We start from the raw sequence: 13755 nt of genomic DNA on the forward strand, positions 1-13755 counted from the left end.
ATTTATTCTCTTGTTTTCTCCACCATAATGTAAATATTATGAGGGTAGGCACAGAGTCTTGTTGATGAACAGTGCTATCCCTGGAATATAATAGTGGCTCAAAAATATGTATTCAGTGAATAAATGAGATTATAAGCCACACACATAAGTAACCACTATACAATGCAGTGTGGAACAAATATAATGTGACAATATTGTAGAGATTTACTTCTCTAAGGTTCATTTGCCCTTCTTCTGGCAATGGTCCTGATATTTCCCTTCCCAGCTTTAGCTCACACTAGCCTTAGAGGATGAAATATGTGACCAGGTCTAAAGTCAAGCGGTGTTTCACGTTCCCATGACCACAATTACTGATTCAGTGGTTGGTACAATCAGAACAAATATCAGGACTTACTGGAAATACTGAAACAAAGACTAATCTCTCCTTCCTTTGACAGGGTAGGTGGGACTAGAACTAAAGCAGGCATCTTGAAATCATGAGGACAAGGAAGCACTATGGAAGCTCAGAACCAGGAGAGCCCATTGTAAGTCATGAGTTTTGGGTTGGGATGGTACTTGAATTAGACCTTGAAAACAGGTAGGATATTTTTTTACCCAATGATTTTCTTTTCTTACTTTCTTTTCTCTCTTGTCTCTAATTTCTTTTCTTTCTTTCTCTAAATTTTCAAATTGGAAAGAAACTTAGAGATCTATAAAGATGAATGAAGCACAGAGAAATGAATTGTCTTGCTTACAGTCATGTAGTAAGTTAATGGCGGTGCTACAACTAATGTCCAGACCTACTATCTCCTGAATTCTTTCTACTTTATAGGTAGGGTTTTGTATCTGTGCTTTGGCATTCAAGGTGGAGGCACAAATACACTATGCAAAATTTGGTATAAAATAAAAATATGCTAGTGAGATAATGATCTGTCTGTATGGCTAGAGGAAAGGGTGTCAATAGGGGTATAACAAGAGATCAGGCAGAAAAAAAATCAGTTTGGGTCAGGTTTTAGAAGACAAAGGGAAGCTATTCACAGTCTTTGAGTAAAAGTGCATTAGGATTTAGGTACCATGGAAGGTGGGGACAACTGAGTCAAGTAGACTAGCTAAGTGGTTGTTATACTAGCCTAGGAATGCCATAATATGGGACCCAAACCAAAATGGTCTGGGCTTTTTTAAAAAAGGAAAATAAGAGACAGATGTCCATAGCTGACCTCAGAAATACTTGTTTCACTGTCTAAAAGCAATTCCAATTATGTTTGTGTTTACTTCTGTGAATGGCCATATATATGTGGCATAATAACTGTTCACCATTAAATATGTATCAAATTAATGATGCTGTAAAGCTTATTTAACTTTTACCAATACATTTTCCTCATTATGCTCACTAAGCCTTTCTGTATATGGCTCCTATTATGAGGAAAAATGGAGAGTGGAGAAACTCCATCAGCTACTTACTTGTCCTTTGGCTTTATCGTTTCTCACCTATTTGAAAGTTAGCTTTTTCAATCTCCAAACAAGAAGTGAGCTCCTTCCTGTGTTCTGTACAGAAATTTTGAGATAAACCCCATCAAGCAAAGGACAAGTTTACCCTATAAGTCAAGAACCTGAGCAAATCCAGCCACCTGCTTATTCTGTGCAAGAATCAAAACGGGCCACTTCTCAGCTTCTCCACTGAGTACCCACCAAGATGTGCCCCAGGCAATCATCTCTGGTTGCTCAGCTGAGGAAGATGGCCAGACCAGCCCTGGTGGTTGTGCTTTGCACTATACTTAGCAACATGTATGAGGCAACCCCGCCCCCCCCAAAAAACCCAAAAAAACCCTGTAGTATTAGAGAGGAGGAAACAAAGAGCCCATTTGAGTAATCAATCATCAGATGAAGCTGAGCATTGCAGCTATTTATATGGGAATCTTTAGGTGGTAATAGCAACATGTTTATTCATGGCCCAACTTTTTTCTAGGTCAGATATTTCAAAGAACACACACACAATTGTACACATATATTTTCTTGCTCTCCCTAATCAGGATGCCTGCACTAGAAGATAAAGCAGAGCGGTTTAGAATGAAGGTGACGGAGAAGAGCCAAGTGAAGAGGTAGGAAGGATAGATGGAATGCAATAAAAGTCAATGTAAGAGTGCTTACATTCCGGACCTGCCTATGAGAGTACCATTTTATGCCTGTTTTAGAGTAATAACTTCATTGTTTCACTTCAAAATTTATCCTGATTTAGAGAATAAATTATATGGTCATTCTATCAAGTCCATTACATTAAAGATAAATACCTTGCATTTTATAGCTCATAATTTTCAGTAGATTTTGTCATCCATTATCTCTAAATTTTTTTATTTTTAGGGTTGAACCTGCAGCATATGGAGGTTCCCAGGCTAGGGGTCAAATCAGAGCTGCTGCTGCTGCCTGCCTACACCACAGCCACAGCAATGCCAGATCTCAGTTGCGTCTGTGACCTACACCACAGCTCACAGCAATGCCGGATCTTTAATCCACTGAGTGGGGCCAAGGATTGAACCTGCATCCTTGTGGATACTAGTTGGCTTCGCTATTGCTGAGCCACAATGGGAACTCCCGATTATCTCTATTGATACTGAAAAGAATTTCATAAGGTGGGTACAGTGGGTACTACTAGATCCTTTTACAAGATGAGAACACTGAGGCCAAACATGTTTCTTTTTCCTGAAGATAATAAATGGCAGAAATGAGATTCCTGTTTTCTACACCTGTACTTTTCCCAATTGTACTGCATTGTTTCCCCATTATACTTAAGACACGTGTTTGATTCTAATGGGTCCAATAATTAGCATAAAGTTAGTAGGGCCAGCTGTGTCTTGCAATTCTTAGCCCTTTGATTCCTGAGCTAGACACAATGTTCATACAAAGCTGAAAAGAGTGGGAAAATCATCTGTAGGTTAAAATGATGAGAAAGTGTAGAATTAATAGAACCATGCCTTATTATCATGGTAGCTCTAATAAAGGGCAGTCAAAGCTTGGATGACAGAGTTGGAATGCTGGTTCATTGACTTAGCCAAGTAGACTTTTGGTAAAACGTAAAGTAAGAGACCTTGGATTCAGGACCAACTTTCATGCTAACTCTTGCTAAAGCCACTGCCTCTGGACTCACACTCATGTTGCCCATTGTCTCATTTGGCCACCTACCTCTATAGCAAGTGACAATTCAAAATGTCCTCTCAAGCAAGCCCACGTCTCCAATGAAAGCAAGTTAAAACCAGGTATCAGGTGAATAGGCTGATTTCTGGGACCCATGCCAGGCATACTGTATCAAACTCTTTGGAGTGGAGCCCAAAAATATCACCTTCCAGGCAGATTCTGATAAATAATTGAGTTTCAGAAACACTGTTTTCTAAAAAAAAATTATTTTCTATTGCTGCATAACAAGTTATTACACACTGAGAAGCTTAAAATAATATCCATTTATTAGCCCACATTTCTGTAGATCAAAAGTCCAGGCATATTATGATTGAGTTCTCTACTCAAGGTCTCCCAAAAGCAAAATCGAGGTGTTAGCTGGGTTACTTTCTCATCTGGAGCTCACAGTCCTCTTCCAAATTTGTGTGATTGTGCCAGAATTTTATTTCTTCTGGTTGTAGGACTGGGGTTCCCATTTGCTTGCTGACTGTCAGTTGGAGGCTGCTCTTAACTGCTATAGGCCACCCACATTCCTGGCCACATAACCTGCTCCAGCAACAGAGAACCTCCCTCATGCTGAATTCCTCTTGAATTATCTTTTTCCAGGAAGACCCCAGTCCATTTTAAGGGGGTCGCTTGATTAGGTTAGGCTCACCGAGAATAACATATATATATATATATTTTTTTTTTTTACCATGCCCATGGCATGCAGAAGTTTTCAGGCCAGAGCTTGAACCTGCATCACAACAGTGACCCAAGCCACAGCCGTGACAAAACCAGATCCTTAACTTCTAGGCCACCAAGGAACTCCAATAATCTTTCTTAAAGATAACTGATTTAGGATTTTAATTTTATCTGCAAAATCATGGTGATATCTAGATTTCTGTTTGACTGAATAATTTGGGAGGTATTTTATACCTGGGGATAGAAATATTGAGAGCTATATTAGTTTTCTAGGGCTGGCATAACAAAATACCATAGATGGGTGTCTCAAACAGCATAAATTTTATTTTCTCACAGTTCTGGAGGCTATAAATTGAAGATTAAGATTTCATCAGGTTTAGTGTCCTCTGAGACCTCTCTCCTTGGCGTGCACATGGCTGACCTCTTGGTTTCTTTTCACATAGACTTTAATCTGTGTGCACCCATCCCTGGTGTTTCTTCCCCTTCTAATAAGGACACCAGTCATATGGGATTAGGGCCCCCTCTAATGTCATGATTTTTAATCTAATCACCACTTTAAGGACTTATCTCCAAATATTGTTTTATTCTCAGTATGTTGAGGAACTTCAACATATGAATTTTAGAGAAACATAATTCCATTCATAACAGGAGACATCTCAGAATTCTGCCTACCATACAATGCATCTGTATCATCTTTTTGAAAAATACTGGTGCTCTTAATTTTGTATTGAGATATTGCACCAGAGTAGCCACAACAACCCAAACAACAGAACCAAAAAAAAAATTTAATAAAAAACAATGTAACCTACAGGGAGCCTCTGAGGCCTCATATTTGTCAGAATACTGAATTCTAATCATACAGCAACTACTTCTAGGAAGTAAAATTGGTGGTCATGCCATCACAGGGATCTTAGAGAAAGAGGTATAAAAATTGACATCCTAGGTTATTAAGCAAATGTGAGCTTAGTATTTATTAGCTGTGAATAGCAATGAGCATTTCTGTTTTGACATTGAAAAAACACAATAGTCATGATTTTCAACACTGTTCCTCCTCAGCAATGCCTACAGTCTCACCTCAAACCTACTGAATCAGAGCTTCAAGGCCAAGGTCAGAATATCTGCATTTTTGTTGTTGTTGCATCTTCACTGGTGAATTTAATTATGTGCACCAATGACCCAGAAACTAATGTGCCTGGGGCATCATACTTGCTCAATAAATATTTTTACTTGAGTGAAAAACTCTAGATAATTTTCAATAGTTTATTAGGTTGACATTTTATAGCCATGTAGAATTTGGGTTCTGCATATAGACCCAGAGCATGACATATCTCTGAGTAATGTTTCGTATATATTTCAATGCCAAAAGAAGTGATGTTTGGGTTTTGTTTCCTATTCAGGCTCCAGGGAGAACTTGAGGTACTGTTTCTTCCCTCTTGACAAGTATCATTTTACCTATGAAGTTGCAAGATCCTAATTATTGACCCTACTGCTCTCTTATCCCTGAGAGCAGTTGGGTACTGATCGGGACCCATGGCTGGCCTCTATGCTCAGCAATGATTCTGGTCAAGGCTTCCTTTGGGTCAGTCTTATTTACCTTACATGAACAAACATCTTCTTCACCAGCTAAGCCACACAATTTTTTTTAGTAGCTGATCAATCTGCCTTATTACGACATGAAACCCATATGATATTTACCTATTTTTAAAGAATATTTTTTAAAGTGAGGTCTAAGATCCATGGGAATGGGAGAGTAGGCAGCTACCTGTGCTAGCATAGGCATTTGATGGGATCAAAAAACAGGGAAATATTGGCTTGTGTGAGAGGGGCAGGAGCAAGGATAAATGAAAATGGGAGCCATGACTACAGCTCATGTCACATAAAAAGAAAGCATGAAGGGCCATGAGGAGTGAGGCAGGTAAGGGCATGAGAGAGGGTGGGCCATGAAAAAGGTCTAGCAGGAAGTGACAGAGCTGTTGGAATCTCAGAAAACCCATTCTTAATCTCTACCATGTTGAAAGTTCACTCAGAGGACCTGCTGCATCAAAAGCCCCTGGGGAGCTTCTTAAAATGCACATTTCTAACTGGATTGTGTGCAATGATTATATAACTCTACAAATGTACTAAAAATCCTTAAATTCAATATATAAAACAGGTGGATTTCACGGTATTATAAATTATACCCCAATAAATTCATTTAAATGCAGATTCCTAAGCATCACCTAAAACCTTCTGAACAAGAATCTCTTGTAGCAGAACCCAGCAATCTCTATTTTAACAACTTCCCCTGATGATTTTGAAGCCTGATAAAGTTAGAGGTGTACCTGTCAACATAGATGAATCATAAAATATTACAGTTGAGTGGAATTCAGAACAACATTTATGTAAATTAAAATTCCATACAGATTCTGCATGAACACACACAGAGCAATATGTTCCTTTGGAATGGTTGGCTGCAGTAATGATAGGAGACAGAGATAGACAGCATGCCTTAGAGGAGAGGCTTGGAACATGAAGAGCCTACCTTTAAATTCTCAAGGAGAGAAAGTATCCCTTTTGTCACATTCCCAGTGTGCCTATTCTAGTTTTAGAGCATGCCTGATTTCGCTATTTAACAGGGGTCTCTTTCAATGCCATGCAAGCCCAGTACTTCCTGATCTATCATGAGAACAACAAGTTTCAACAACAAAACCACAAAACAACAGGGCAAAGAGTGTTTATGGCTGCCTACTGGAGTGATACCCCAGGGAGAAATGAAGGATTTAGATCTCAAGTTCAACTGAGTCAGTTCTCCACTGATTACTTTTATATCTCCAAAAAAAGGCCATAATTAAATACTTTCAATTCCTGAACTAGTCACAGAAAAAATATCAGAGTAATTAGTAACAGGAAGCATGGATCAAGAACATGCAATTAAATCTATTGGGTTATCATTTATGTCTAATCCTCCTGAGCATAAATCATTAATACAGAGTTCCAGGAGTTCTCTCTCTTCACCAGAGGTGAAGGATTTCACCAGGGATTCTCAAAGTGTGGTTCCCTGACCAGCTGCATCAGCATGGCTTGGGAACTTGTTAGAAATATAAATTCTTGGACTCCACCCCAGACTTACTGAATATAAGCTCTGGGGATGGGGCTAGCTATTTTGGCTTTAACAGGCCATCTGTGTACCTTAGGGGCACTGAACTAATGAACCTCTGCTCCACTTTTAAGAAGGGAGGTAGCTCAGCCATACTACTGACAGAGGAGGTGAGCAATCTTTAACTGGGTCAAGAAAGGCATGAAATCCTTTGACAGTGAGTCCCAAGAGTAAAATCCATGGACGTTTTAAAAAACACTCTATGGCCGGAGTTCCCGTCATGGCGCAGTGGTTACGAATTCCACTAGGAACCATGAGGTTTCAGGTTTGATCCCTGGCCTCGCTCAGTGGGTTAAGGATATGGTGTTGCCATGAGCTGTGGTGTAGGTTGCAGACGCGGCTCGGATCCGGCGTTGCTGTGGCTGTGGTGTAGGCCGGCGGCTACAGCTCCGATTCAATCCCTAGCCTGGGAAACCTCCATATGCCTCAGGTGCGGCCCTAGAAAATACAAAAAAAAAAAAAAAAAAAAAAAACAACAACAACAAAAAAAAAAAACACTCAATGGCCATACCACCCTGAATGAGCCCAATCTCATCTAAAAAAGATTGCATTCACGCCTCCCCTGTCATGGGCATCCACAGTTCCCCTATGTTACATGAAAACCTTATCCAAAACCCCAAGTCACAATATATTCCCATTCCCTGATACCAAAGAATAACAATGAATTGGAAAGGGACCTCTTTCAGCTTGTTAAATTTTCTAAATATAGTTCTGCATATTTGTTCTATGTAAAGTTGTATAGGAAGACATTGGTAAACTCAAGGTACTAAAGAGAAGAATAAGCAAAGCTGTCCATCTGAGGACTTTATTTTTTTATTCTTCTCTCTCTCATTCATCCATTCATCCATTCATTCATGTATATTATTAGTAAATGGTAGTCCTTAATAGAGTCTGTTGTCCTTTTTCCATGGTACTTTACATCAGGTAACAGATTCCATTAAGTATACGGACAAGATGAGTAACATAAACAAGTAATACAGGCCTGACATCAGAAAACCTGCTACTGAGCCTCCGTGTCAGAGCACAAAAGGAAGCTATGAGGACTATGGCAAACTGAAGAACACATTGACTGGGAGTGGAGGTGCAGGGCAGGGGGGTGGGGTCTCCTGCTGTACAGCTCCAGATGATCTAGATAGATGTGAATGATTTTCCTGTGAAATTCTTGAATATTTTTTTTTTGTCTTTTCTAGGGCCACTCCTGCGGCATATGGAGGTTCCCAGGCTAAGGGTCCAATTGGAGCTGTATGCCAGAGCCACAGCAACACCAGATCTGAGCCACATCTGCGACCTACACCACAGCTCACGGCAATGCTGGATCCTTAACCCACTGAGCAAGGCCAGGGATCGAACCCACAACCTTATGGTTCCTAGTTGGATTTGTTAACCATTGAGCCACCACGGGAACTCCCAAATTCTTGAATCTTTAGGTGTTGTCCTCAATTAAAACCAGTACACTATTTTTAAGCAAACAAAATTTAGCAGCCTAGGGGCCAACCAATTCGGCTTTCTGCTATACCTTGCACCACCCAGCTTTTATCAAAAAGGCTTGGGTGTCCACATGTAGTCTTCCTACTCTCCAAGGCAGTACAGGTATCTTCAGGAAAGCTGTATAATCTACACATGGAAGCCACCCCACTGTCAAAGGCCCAATAAAAGTTTGGATTTAGAAAACTCACACTGTCTTTTGTTGTAGATGGATTCAAGAATTGTGACCCAATCACAGCTCTTAATGCTTAGGTCAAAACAATTTCATTATCTATTCCATTATTACTTATTACAGTGCTCATCCCAAGTACAAATAAGTACTTATTACCTTAAGTATTATTTGGGATATTGTAATAAGTCTCACCAAGAGAGAGACAGGGAGTTAGTTTCTTTGCATTCCTCCATTATCCTCCTAACAAAGTTACCAGTTTGGGGTTAAAAGTAGTGTGTAGTTTTGTGTTTTATTCTGCATATCTGATTACTAGTAGATTTTTTTTCATAGGCATTTTGATGACATACAACTGCTTTTGGGTAACTTGCCTATATCTTTTACCCACTTTCTTGTTTTTGCAGTTGATATTTTATACATTCTGTTATTTTTGAGGCATAATTTACATACCAAAAAATGGATAGATCCTCAGATGAGTTGTGACAAATGTGTGCACTCATGTAACCCCCACCCTGATCAAGACATAAGACATTCACAGCACACAGGAAGTTCCCCTTGTGCCCTTTCCCAAACAATACTACCCTTAAGATGGCTCTTATTATATCACTCTAAATTGAATTCAACATGTTCTTGAATTTCATATAAATGGAATCAGTGTATAATGTGTGACTTCTTTCACTTAATAGAATGTTTTTGGCATTCATCAATGTTTTGTGGTCTATCAGCATTTTGTAATTTAAAAAAAGTATTGTATTCTATCTTATGAACAGATGACAATTTCATTATCTATTCTATTATTCATGGATATTTGGATTGTTTCCACATTTGAGTCCTGAATAGAACAGCTATGAACATTTGCCACAAGTCTTTGGATAAACATATGTGCTCATTTCTCTTGAATAAATACTGAAGACTGGAACTGCAGGGCCACATGATAGGCATATGGGAATGAAAGTTTTCTTATTACAATGTCACTTAATTGTTTGAAAGTCTTCTGTATTGTGTGTAAAAATTTTGACCATGTTCAACTAGTGGTTACCATGGGGGGGGGCAGGAGAAGGGGCAATATATGGGTGAAGGAGTGCAGGTACAAACTATTGGGTGTAAGATAGGCTCAAGGATGTGTTGTAGAACACAGGGAATATAGCCAATATTTTGTAATAACTGAAAATCAGATTGTTATGATCATTATACAACTACAGATGTGATAAATTCATTTGAGTAATAAAAAAGGGAAAAAAAGTAACCTTTAAAATTGAATAAAAATTGTAAAGTAAAAAAAACTAAAAAGTTTCACAGTGTTCCATCATCAACATTACTTTTAATGATCAAGCAACTGATAATTTGACCAGTCCTTTAATTTTGCTGAAAGTAAATAATTAAAACCATCTAATATGCAAAGGGATTTCTTTCCCAGTTGCTGGAAATCCCAATAGCCCAAGCTGGAACAATTTGAGAAACAAAATAAATAATAGGACAGGATTATATCCTACCGAATATAAGAAATATCCATAAGCCCATATTGATATAATACAGAATTTAATAAATAAATGAATAAATAAGTGGAAAAGGGATAGCTATACCTTACAAAAGAATTTCAGGTAATATATGTAGAAGGAACATGGGAAATAGAAAAATCAGCATTAAAACGCCACTATATTAACTGTGGTAGACAGCATCTACCAATAGATGCTAAAAATAGTGGGCAAAAGTTTAAGGAGGTTGTGGACATTCACATAGTCTCAAAGTATCTCTCTCAAGATAGGAGTTAATTACAAAAGGAATACCTAACATTATTTCAAAATAAGAAGTCAAAAATAAATTTAAAAACTGGAAGTTGTGTATTTTAAGATTTGTCTTTTGGGCTACAAACACATACACATTTTCTATGATGTATTTTAGTTTTGTACCCTAAATCTGCTAGACGTACCTTAAAAATTTAGGTAGAAAGACACTTGAGAATTTTACATATAGATAGATTAGTAATTTAAATTTGTTGAAAAGGATTGCTTATAAGTATTTGACATAATTAGAAAAACATATAAGCTGAGGAGAAAGATTTTTTCCCTAATTAAATGAATCTGGTTTCCTAAAATTCTGGGCATCACATTCTAGAAAGTATTTTAGAAACATTTGGCCTATTCTTGCACATAGGTAGATGTTCTTTTATGATGTAGGTATGATGTAGGTAGATGTGCTTTTATGATGGCATTTTTTAATCTATATGTAGAAATTAACAGCACATAGAAGAAAAGCTATAGTACCATCAAGAAGTAAGAAGCCCACAAAAGTTACTTCATACCAGTTCTCTCTTTGCTTGTCTCTCACAGAACTATTTCTCAGGAAGGTGTTGCTATTGTTTTTAAACAATAGTCAGAGGATGAGTTATATCATTGTTAAGATTCCAGATGAATGTTCTGCTTTTTTTGTGTGTAGTAGAAGGACAAATTTGAAAGGACAGGTGAGAAAGAAAACTGGTAGGACACCTTAACTTCAGGGACATTCTTAGGCAGATCAATTTTAGGAATTATTTATATGGAAGTTAGGATGATGTTGAAAATTGACTCTGTTCCTTTTTTGCCTGAATATCCCTTGGGAAGTATTTGTGTTCCTCTAGACAAAGATATACTGCTGATTTACAGTGATTCCAGGGTTTAACAAAGATCTGACAATTTTTGCTTCAATACTTCAATAGCTTCAAATTGAAAATTAGTTATAATGGTTATAATTGGTACAAATATTACTACCATTATAAAAGTCATAGTAATAATTATATTACACAGCATCTTGGTGTTTTCAAGTTCTCTCATATATATTACCATTTCATGTCACTCTGGCCACAGTTACACTGAAAGCAGAGACTGAGGGAAAGGCTTTTGTGCAGGTGGGATATTAGAGAAGCAATTCGAAGGATAGAGAGAGGTGGGGAAGTGAAACAAGAAAAGAGAGAAAGACAATACGTTCTTGACTTGGGTATCTCTGTGGATAGTTGGGAAGCTGAGGAAACTAACAGATTGCATCTCAGAATAACCAGCCCAGGGGAAAATGTGGAAAACTTTTTTCTAAAAGCTCTAGCTTCTATTGGTCAAGGGTGGTCCCAAGAACATTCAATCTTAGGATGTCCTCAAAATCACAGAGTAGGGAGCAATAAACAGCAGCAGTGGGTCCAACATAGAAGTGCCAGATTGGAAGTCTTTGAGGAAATAATGCAGGAGTGGCTGTGGTAGGAGGTCGAAGGTAAAGATGGTTTGAAATCACTCAAGAAAGAGCCTATGCATGCCCTTGTAGCAACAATATGAGATGGGAAAGGCATTATTGTTAATCTCAATTTAAAAGTATCAACAACCTATTGTGCTATCACTATTAAATGACTTGGCCACTCTGTGACTCAATTTCCATAGCTGGAAAAAAGCAGAGATTAAAACCTTACCCCTTCCTTTACGAAAATAAGGGAACAGCTGCAAAATGCTGTGAGCTCCCAGAAGAACATAACTATGTAAATAAATTATTGTTATTGTGCTTTATACTCAAGTTGAAAACAAGATGAGTCTTTTGTCATTTTAAAATATGAATTCTACATCCAGAAAAATTGAAAAATACATAGGGGCCAATTTTAGCTCTCATTCTTTATGCATATCTCCCACTGACTTTAAAGGGAGTTTGGTTTTCTCCATCTATACATAATTATACAAAGTAATCATAAAATTCCATATTTTAGCTCTTGTATAATGAGCCTCAAAAGTCAATAATGAACTACAAATATTCATAGAAAATATTCCTTTCTAATTTTAGGATTGATAATTTACCACTGCTTCTATTTTGTGCATCAAGAACAATTATGCTGTAAAATTTGATTGTGATGATTGTTGTACACCTATAAATGTAATAAAATTAAGTAATTAAAAAAGTACAACTACAGGTATGATTACTTCTCAGAATTTATGCCCTCATTCAGGAGCTAAGTGACTTCTCTTGTATTATATTGTATTTATAGCATTCTTTGAAGGAAGCCATATTGAAGTCTTTCCTGGTTTCCTGGCCATCTGTGACTCCATGCTACATCAATACACCTCCACCTCAAATTACAAGGAGGAGTTAGTCTATAGTGACCTACATGGATACAGGTAGCATGGAATTGCTAAACTAGTAAGCCATTGTTGGTCTGGGGTCTGGAATATATAATTAGCTTGAATGATTCTATTTTTTCCTGATTAATTGACTGGTTTTTGGTATGGTCATGGAACTATGATCATGACCTTGAGATTGTTACCCACGCAATTATGCCGAGGTAATCATGATCACCTTCCTGAGATCCCAGGCCAAAGCAATGATAGAGAATTTGAGGATTATATAATGAGAGCTCATTTCTTCTTTTTCTTATTTTTGTTCATTGCTAGTTTGTATTATGTGCTAGGTTCTGTTCTACATTTTCAACTCATTAGTTCTTACAATAACTCTATGCAATAGTTGTCCTATCATATCCATTTTATAGATGAGAAAAATTATGCTTAGATACACTAAATAAATTGCCCAAACTCACCCAATTTATAAATGGTCGAGCTAGTGTTCAATCCCATGTCTGTCTGATGCCAAAGTATTTATTTCTTCTAAGTAATATTCTACTTCTGATGAAACAAAATTTTGCATTCCCTGGGCATAGGTTATCAGAGCGCTACCTTCATGCTGCCCTTTAATTTGTTAGTATTTGTTTGTCAGTATATTCTTATTGAACTTGTATAGATACAACTACTCTTCTGACCTCCACATCATGCACCCTGGCCATGATAATCTCTGGCTCTGACTCTATCCCTAAAAGTTTGCACCTAACCCTGACAGTTCTTATTGTAAAGATCTACAGCCCAGAACATTCATAGCTTTAGTTTTTTCAGAACTTCATGATGCCTATGTCCCCAAATCCTTCTCTAACTACTTGTTTATTCAAAGCATTGTTATTGAGCTGGACACTAGATGGCTATTACCCTTACATTTATGAAGTTTTTAGCCTGATGGGTGAGACAGAAACACAAACAATACATACACGCACATATACTCACACATGTGGTAAGTATGATGAAGGAAACAAATCAGGTGCCATGACAGAGAAAAATAGAGTTGGGTTTATTTTAAATTATCA

At 37.6% G+C, this 13755-nt stretch overlaps 1 long non-coding RNA gene across 1 annotated transcript; it reads left to right on the forward strand.

Moving 5' to 3' along the window:
• Positions 347 to 7101, forward strand: LOC110257792. Its single transcript, XR_002340762.1, has 3 exons — positions 347 to 524; positions 2010 to 2078; positions 4888 to 7101. It is a non-coding gene; the product is annotated as an uncharacterized LOC110257792 (long non-coding RNA).

The sequence above is a fragment of the Sus scrofa genome, chromosome X, assembly GCF_000003025.6.
Source record: "Sus scrofa isolate TJ Tabasco breed Duroc chromosome X, Sscrofa11.1, whole genome shotgun sequence".
In the NCBI taxonomy this organism is placed as follows: domain Eukaryota; kingdom Metazoa; phylum Chordata; class Mammalia; order Artiodactyla; family Suidae; genus Sus; species Sus scrofa.